Genomic DNA, 9,540 nt, shown 5'->3' on the forward strand with positions numbered 1-9,540 from the left:
ACACGTGAAGTGCATTCTTCTTAGAAAACAATACGTTTTTAGAAATGTCTCGTGATATACTGTCTCTAGAAATGTATTATTCAACTTTTGTTTGAAAATCACAACACTCTCAATACTAATCGAAATACTTCTAGAATCGCAATAAATAAAAATCGCAATACAAATGGAATCGGCAGCCATGTATGGTGAAAGAATCGAATCGGGACAACAGCCTATGGTCCCAGCCCCAGTGACTACTGACCAATCAGCTCACTGATAAAATGGACCAGGACCCATACACATGCAATATGTATGGGAAGATGTCAGAGCAAGGAGGCTGCCTAAAGCAGGATGGGGCCCCGAGCAATTGGAGGTTTCGGTGCCTTGCTCAAGGGGCACCTCGACAGTGCCCAGGAGGAGAACTGGCTACCATTACTTGGTCCTGAACCGTGACCCTCCAGTTCCCAAGCCAAGTCGCCACGGACTGAGCTACCGCCGCCCCAATACAGTAATAAAGAGCTGCAGGGATGGAAACAGTGGAACCATGTAACCACTCTGTGTTTAAAACACAGAGACTACATTTATAGTTTAGTAGTGAATAACACTTCTTTTATTCCTGAGTCCCGACAGGATTCCCGTTTCCTGACTCGAGAATAAAAGAAACATCCATCTATTTTTTAATTTGTGTATAAAAGAACATATGAGATCGTATTCTGAACGAGCCGCTATGCCAGTCTGGCTTTGAATTTCCGGAGAAAACAAACCCATGTGACGCGTTCGTCCAATCCGCTGCCTGTTTTCATTTCTTGGGCAACAATACAGAGTTGCGCCGCCTGCTGCTATGGAGACGTATTACGTTTCTCAAGTGGGTGTCGCCTCAGTGTGTTCCGCAGTTTTTTGGACCTCGGGGACCCGACTGATCATTTCGACTGGCTTTTCTGTCGACGGTCGGCCGTCTGGCTGGTGTGTCCTGGCTATAAGTAAAAGTAGCAATACCACAGTGTAGAGCTACTCCGTTACAAGTAAAAGCCCTACATTCAAAATTATTCTCGAAAGTACAAAAGTAACGTACTCATTGTGCAGAACGGCCCATTTCAGAATAATATAAAAGATGGAGCTCATTTTAATTACTACGTATATTGCTGGGTAGCTTGTGAATTTCACCCCAGCGATAATCTGTAACATTACATCAACGTATTTGTTGTTTATTACTTGTATCATTATTCTGAATCAGCAAAGTAACTAAAAAGGTATCAAATAAATGCAGTTAGTGGAGTAAAAAAGTACAATGCCTCCCTCTGAAATGTAGTGGAGTAGATATATAAATGTAGCAGAAAATGGCAATACTCAATACTTCAGTACAGTACTTGAGTTAATGCGCTTAGTCACTTCCCACCACTGAGTACTCCAGCCATGAGCAGGATTAGTAAACATCTGAAGCTGGGGGAGCTACAGAGAGCTCCACGTTGAACTCTTATGATACAGGCCAACGATGACACCAGATAAAAAGAAGGTAACGGCGATTGGGGCAGCGTCTGGCCACATCTGGCCACATCTGGCCACCAGCCGCAGCCGGCTCAAACTCAACCGGGAGTCGGGGCACGCTCCTCATCCACATCCTTTTCCCAAGGTCTGGCCAAGAGGAAGACCTATTTATGGTACAGAATCAAAAGATAACATGGGAGGGTTATATATGGAGATTCCTTATTTAAGCATCCAAACAATCTGCTCTCCATTATGCCGACAAACGCGACCTCCCCGGGAAGAGCGCTGGCGTTTTTTTTCCAAGGCATGTAGGTTTGAGTTTTGAAAAAGGAAGCTCATGAGATTTTAGAACACCGAAGCAGCAGCAGCCGCTCACTAAAGCACCTTGTGGGAGAGGGTTTAGGGATTGAAGGGGTGGAGAGGGAAAGAGCATAAAGCTCCTCAATAACAACTTTATTTTGAGACAAACGGAAATAAACTGCAGGGGTGCACAAAGGAACAGTGTTAGGAAACCTCCCACTGTTATCCTTCATCTACACTAGTCTTTAAATCCAAGTCATCACGCGTCATAAATCTGAGTGTGTTTCGTTATAAGAACTGAATAAGAACGACGGCCATTTTAATCCTTTTTTTGGCCAAAAGGAGCAGGACGCGGTGGGGACCCCCGGTTGGTTTGCTTGAATTGATTAAAGCTACATTCCTCGCCATATTTTCTTTGGCCGGACTGATGAATTGAATGTTTGTTGCAGGACGTTTTTTTTTTTGCCAACTTCAATGTTTGTATGACCACAGATTCCTCTGTAGGGTGGATTCTGAGTGCGAGCTCCCTGCTCTCGTACACCAGTGGGATTCCGCGGGCGCATTGAATCACGCACACTTCAGACACAGCAGGCAGCCACGCGTGCAGTTTGTGTGAATATGGAGAGCACAAGGGCGACGCTTTTGAGTCCGTTTCCGACTTCCTCTTCTGCTGATGCATACTAATAATCACACGCAGGCTCGAGCTGAGGCGGCGGGGGCTTAAAAGGAGACAATGCAGGAAGATAATATTCCTTTGATCTAAATATCTGCATTGTGTAAACAGTCACGATGAAGATGATGCTGCTGCAGAGCTCCCTCCCGCTGTGAGCTCTGTTGTATCGCGCCGACTCTGCGGGGGGGTAATTAATGAATATGATGCGATGCTAATGCCGGCTGCCTTTTGGTGTATAACCATGGTAACTACAGTACCTGCATACATGCATCAGATAGCGGGGTGATAACACCGAGAGCTGATAAGGAGAGGTCTCAGCAGAGCTCCAGTCTAGCCACATCTTCAAAGCATGGTCGTTTCTGGGAGGGGTGGGGGGGTGGGGGGTTGGGTGGGTGGAGGGGGGGGGAAGAGATACTGAAGAGATAGGCCGACTGCAGGAGGCTCTGACCTGTCTGCGCACCCCTACCACACTTCAAACCGACTAAATTATTGTCCCGTTGCTCTTTCCTCCGTGTAAAAGTGCTGAACTTTGACCAAATAAAAATGATATTTCACTGATGGACTGGCCATTGACAGTCTGGATGGTCTTTCGCTCCATAAAACCCACATTTTTGCCTCAAGATGCCCGACTCGGTATCGACAGCAACAATGGATGCTGCTGTGTGGAGATGAAACTATTAGTTTAGTAACTGATATAATAGTTTTTGCCATTTTTTCAAGCAAATATAGTGGAGGAAAAAAGTTGTTGTGTTCTGATTCCAGCTTCGCCAATGTAAGACTTTGATGCTATTCTCCGCTTTATATCATTGTGTATGTATGTATGTATGTATGTATGGCTCTGGGAACTTTGATGGCCATTTTCTTCTGTATTTTTTTGACTAGACTATTAATCAATGCTATGTGATGCTACGTTTTAGCACTGCAACTCAAGATTATTTTCTTTTTTTCTTTTTCAAATTTATTGGTTATTCTGTTGATTATTAAAACTGCTTAATGTCAGAGAATAGGGAAAAGGAGTCCAATCTGAGGTCTTGAAATGTCTTGTTTTACCTGACCAACGGTCTAAAGGCTCTGACACACCAACCCGACGGCCGACCTTTGGCAGAAAAGGCAGTGGGACCGACTGCCTCCCCGAGTTGGTCCAAAAAGTGCCTCGGAACTCACCAAAGCGACGCCGACTTGAGCGTACGTTCTGACGTAATACGTCACCATAACAGCAGGCGGCGCTAATCTGTATTGTCGCCCAAAAAATTTTTAACCGGCAGCTGATTGGACGAACGCGTCACGTGGGTCTGACTGCTCCCGGATTTTACAACCGGGCATAATAGCGGCTTTGTTCGGAATATAATCTCATATTTTACGAAGATAGTTCACTGCCCACCTTCCGATTCAACATGTCAAATCGGCCCAAATGAAGGCCGACGGCTCCTCCAACTGACGACGGCACGGAACACACCGAACAGACTCGAGTCACTGAGCTCGCCAGACTGTCCGACGGCCGATAATCGGGTTGGTGTGTCAGGGCCTTTTAAACCAAAACATATTTAGTTTAAAACCGATATACTAACAGAAAAAGCTGCGAATTCTCACATTTCAGAAGCTAGAACTGGAGAATATTTTGCTTTATAAATGCCTTAAACAATTATCAAAATCATTTTGTCTATCAACTAATTGAAAAATGTACTAATTGTTTTTGCTCCAAATAGCTTGAAAAGCAGCAAAACCTTTTTTTGGAAATAACTAATCAATCATCAAAGCAGCTGTTAATTCTCTGACGATCAGCTACGATTAGTTGGCCAATTGTCTCAGCGTTCTGTTTGTTAAAAATCTGCTTCCTGAATTGAATTGACAGCTGAAGAAGAATTTGCTTCCTCGTTGCGTTGTTATGGAACCCACGGCAACTGCGATGCAAGGCCCGCCCCTTCTATAGCATTCAGACACTGCTATTGGCCAGGCGTCCGTGCTTATACGCAAGGCAACGTAGCCCGATTTGTTCAGGTCCTATCCCCTGACCAATCGGCTATCCTAACCTTAACCACTCAGGGTCAATGCCTACGGCCAAACCAATCGGGCTGCTTCGTAGGGCGGGATGCCCAGAATTTACGTGGGATCCATAATAACGCTTCCTCGTTCCATTTCCTCTGGGAATCTTCGTGTTGGTAGATACCTGCCTGCTCTGATCAACTGTACAATTATTACCAAGTAAACAACGTATCGTTTCAACTGTATCCCGTTCCGCGGTGGACTGCAACGCCTAATAAATAGCTTCATAACCATAACCAGTAAACAGAACCAACAGCCAAATTAAACACTTACTCTATGCCACGTTTCCCCCCCCTCTATAATAAAGTCGGAACGCCGTCTGTGGCTGCAACAAGATTGTGGGACACAAAGGCGTGCAGAACATCTGTGAACGATTACAGGCCAACAGAGCGAGCAAGCACTTATACTGCCCATTACACTTGAACAAGTCACCGGCTCGGCTCTTCATGATGTAATGCGGCGCAGCTTGGATACGCAATTTCAAAGTCGCGCTGGGACCGATGCCTCTCGCAAAAAACTTCAATCGAGCTCAAAACATGGAACACACGGGGCCGTAAATGTAATCCAGCGAGCGCAGAGTGGAACCACATTTCTCCGCGGCTCTGAGGTCATTCCTCAGGGATGAGATGTTCACAGCGCCGGTTGGTCCTCGTGTTCTCGACCAAGTAGTGGTCCAAATGTGACACATTCATTCTTAAATCCTCCCCAGCTTCCAAAGCTCATGTTTGAAGTATTTCAGCTACATGCATCAGCTAAAAAAAAAAAAGGAGCAATAATTCCTCCAAATCAACAAAATAAGCTTGGGATTGATTTTTAAAGTCTGCCTCCTATTAAAAAAAGATGTGTTTTGCTTATTTCTTTTTTTTCCCACTTGGATGTTTACCTTGCACTGTGCAGGAGGATGTTTGATGCTAGAAGACGGGTTTCACATTCATCTGCTGAAGGAGGAAAGTCCGCCTTAAATCAGAGTTTTAGACGTTTAGACAATTTTTGTGACGTTACCACTAGTTTGGAAGCCAAGGCCGGTTCAGTATGCAACGGACACAGACGTGATGTGGAAACTTACAGCCTCCAGTGCTCAAACACTGTGAGTGGGCTTCTAAGTGGGTAGAAGTAGGAGACATCTTGAGTACAGCAATTTGAAATATTTGGATATTTATAATGTGTTAACCACCGACTTTACACAAAGTTTGTTTACAGGTCTTGGGAAGTAGGAGTACATGTGTGAAAAAAAAAAAGTCTTATAAAAAGGCTTGTTCAGCGGCTCCAGTTGCCTCAAATTGCCTTACGTGATGTCACTTGAGTCAGCGTCGGTTGGGACTGAAGACTACAAGTTTGAATATGAAAATAATCTGGGGAGGTGTGGAGTCAGAAAGGAGTGAGTTTACCAGAACTCCGTAGCCCGCTGTCCATCGCTGCTGCAGGCTACATTAGCCGCTAGTAGCATTACACGCCGCACATCTCGAACTGAACCGATTGAGCGGTTGAGTTGCACTGTGGGTAATGTAGGCTGAATGTTTTGACAAGGATGGCAAATGCGTGGAATAATAAAAGAAAATGTCGATCATCAGTCCATGTTACTAGAGTGCAATGATCAATCAGGGGAGTACTCTTAAAAACATGTCTGGAGTAGAGTGCCGATCGGGCCGCATTTTTCTGTCCGAGCCCGGCCCGCGTCCGACAGAGCAGTAACCGAACCCGACAGGCATTAAGATATTTATGTCCAAGCCCGACACAGTTAAAATCTCATTTTTTTTTCTCATACTAATGACACATGTACGTTTGTTTGTGTGGAAAGCTTTTATTAAGCAATTGTAGGAAGGCATTCGGAAATGTCAACAGATGAGCGCATCAGCGCACACGGGGCAACAGGCGCACGTTAACACATTATAAGCGGTTTTAAATTTAAAATGTTCAATGTTTTATCGCGCTGATGTGACGGAGCCCAAACATCATTTCTAAATATCTGTCCGAACCCGGCCCTGCCCGTCGAGTCCCGTCGGGCTCGGGTATCCATCCTCTAGTCTGGAGGGGAAGATCAAACTATCAACTAACTGACTTCACATATCGTCACCTTCCTAAAATAATGGCTTACGTCATTTTTTGACAAAAATTAAATTTCTTTTTTTTGCCTAAATCATCTCCTCTTCACCATCTCTGGTGAAATTGCCTACATCCTCAGTTGAACAGGTCATGTGATTCTACACCTTTAGTATAATGGCCTATGTCAAGCGCGTGACTTAGGCCGTTCAGTTTTTAGTTTTTTCTGAAAAACCTGAAAAAATGACTTATGCCATTATTTTAGGAAGGGGATGATGTACTAAAAGGACAATCCAATCCCCTCCTCTCAAACATTTTCATTTATCAGGAAACGAGTCCATCGCCTTGTTCCAATCATGAGGTCACTGTTTCTTTGGGCTTTTGTGCCATGAACTCTACAAGGATATTTTACATGACATACGGTACATGTCTGAAATTGCCAAGAACAACCAACATGCAACATTACATCAACAGACAATTTGGAAAAGGCACGAGGGGTACGTCATTTCTGCAAAACGCTAAAAAGATTCATCGAGCATTTCACAGCAGATGTTCAGTTGAAGCGAAATACTTTACAGCCTGAACGCGGCCATCTCTGTGTTAATGCAAAGGGTTCAAAATAATCCTTCCATTCTTATTTCTACTGACCTAAAGTTTGGTCTTTGTTCAGAAGACGATGAGACAATGAGAACAGCATGAGCATATGCATATGTGTGTGTGTGTGTATATATGTGTGTATGTATGTATGTATGTGTATATATATATATATATATATATATATATATATATATCTGGCTTTAAACCAGATCATTAGCATGGATGTTTTTCTCCTTCAAAAAGGACTCAGTTATAGCTAAACAGCATTATTTTAGATGTTTTGAATCTTGTTTAATCTCCAAATAGGCCCTAGAACCTAGAACTTATTAAGATTACTGGCATGTGTTTTAATGGCCAATAAAATCCTTCACAATGTGAAAACAAACGAGAAACAATCCACTCCTCGTGACTAGAATGCCATTCAGAAAATGCGGAGGGTATCACGTTTACTGAAAAGCAGCATTGTTAAAGTATGATCCAGTAACACGTATTCACTGCCAATACTGCTCCAAATAAGTTTCTGTACTGGCCAACGTGGGCACCAATCCAGTCCATTACTTTGAGGGGGGAGTACCCCTCTTAAAGCTGAAAAAAGTCTTGTACAGCCATATATATATATATATATATATATATATATATATATATATATATATATATATATACATACATATATATACACAATAATAATAGTCATTAAAAAGTAACTTAAGCCAAATATTGATAGGATCCTTCTGATCTTTTTTTGTTTAAATTGTGACCAGGACACAAACTGAGTGGAACATTTTACAGTGTAAAAATCCAACTATGTAATGTTAACTCTTATCTGGCAACATATACAAGGATGCTAATATCTGCAATAATCTAATAATGCAGATCTCCTCCAGACATGCTTTAAGATTTAATAAAAAGCTCCGATTGTGTTTTTTTTTCTTTTTCCACACAAAAGAATTTAATAACCTAACTAAATTCTACTTTTTCTCCCTCATTAAGAAAAGCTACGAATATGTAAAAAAAATGCTCCTTTCACAAAACGTGTCTCACTTTACTGAAAGGTCTAAACTCTGTTTATGCGCTGAAAGTTGCGTATTAGATCACGATCAGCTCCCAAACTAGTTAAGATGTCACTAAATCTTGCTCATACATGCCACTTCCTTTGAAAACAACATTTTACAAACTGTGCACAAACATCATTCTGCACAGTGAAGCTCAAACATCCATGGGTTACAAAAAAATATGAGTGGAGGGGGGACTTTAAACCAGCTGGTAAGAATAAACTGACATGCATGCAGACTAGTGATGCAGTGTTATAAAGGGCAATTGTGATTCATGTTTTATCTTCCTTAAAAAAACCAAATGATTCTGACTTCACATTAACATGAACCAGGGTGGTTTCTCCTCCAGACATGTTCACACCTTCATTCATTCATTATTTCTCGGATTTAAGCCTGGGGGCTGTGGAGTATTCACTGTCCTCCAGTCCCAGCAAGGATGTTTGACACACTTGGGTTTTATGTCCATCATATACAATTTTTTTTCGTTTTTGCATCATTGTAAGAAGGAAAATAAAATAAAAAATAAATAAAAATGTAGTTAGGACTCAGATTTCAGTTCCTTTTCCATGTTCCCCTTTCAGGTTTCAACCCTTAGAACGAAAAAAAAAACTGCGACATGGCTGTATTTAAGCTAGCATGTTCATGCAGTTGAACCAAAAAAAAAAAACCTACTTTGGCTCAGAAAAATTACATTTTTTTTTCTTCTTGGGACAAAAAAAACCAAAACCTGCACCGAAATGAGTCCCCTTCGACTCGGTAACACCGTTACGCCCTTGCGTTTCTCCCACAAACGGCCAAAAAAACGCTGTAAAACACCGGGGCGTTTGACGTTACATAGAAAGATAGCCACACATTTAGCGTTACAGCCGTTCAGCCCTTCACTTTCCCGGTGCTGTTAAATCAATGAGAAGCATGCCAAAAGCCTCTACTGTCGGTATTCCAGCGAAATCTCCCGACCAGGCGAACATGAAACGACATTTTCCTGGCTTTAAAAAAAAAAACTCACCTCATTTGGTTGGAAACTGCCGAAGACGACGCTGCTCCATTGTTAATAAATGACAGAAATATACTAGCTTTTTTTTCTTTCTTCTTTCAAATATATATCTTAGCTTGTGCTCATTTTTGCAGCGTCCTTTCCCTGCAGCTGCAGCCGCTTTCTTCTCCCTGCCTCGGCGTTTACTGTTTTGGGTTGAGGAAAAGTGATGTCATTGCATGAAATTGCATTACCCGCCCCAATTTTTTTTTTTTCATTTAAGAGGCTGTCCCCATGCTGCCAAACATAACTTCAACATATACTTTGAAACAGCTGGATGTATATGTGTTTTTTTTTTAGTGCCTTCAAATATTCTCTCCACACTTTAAAAGACTATA

The 9,540-nt window shown here is 42.3% G+C and overlaps 1 protein-coding gene across 1 annotated transcript in view; it reads right to left on the minus strand.

The window, feature by feature from the left end:
* Positions 1-9,356, minus strand: part of nckap5l (NCK-associated protein 5-like) — a 55,761-nt gene extending 46,405 nt beyond the window's left edge. The window contains exon 1 of the mRNA XM_039800398.1: positions 9,176-9,356. The gene's annotated coding sequence lies outside the window, so the exon portion shown is untranslated. The remainder of the gene's footprint in view (positions 1-9,175) is intronic.
* Positions 9,357-9,540: the final 184 nt, after the last annotated feature.

This window comes from Perca fluviatilis, chromosome 5 (genome assembly GCF_010015445.1).
Source record: "Perca fluviatilis chromosome 5, GENO_Pfluv_1.0, whole genome shotgun sequence".
In the NCBI taxonomy this organism is placed as follows: Eukaryota; Metazoa; Chordata; class Actinopteri; order Perciformes; family Percidae; genus Perca; species Perca fluviatilis.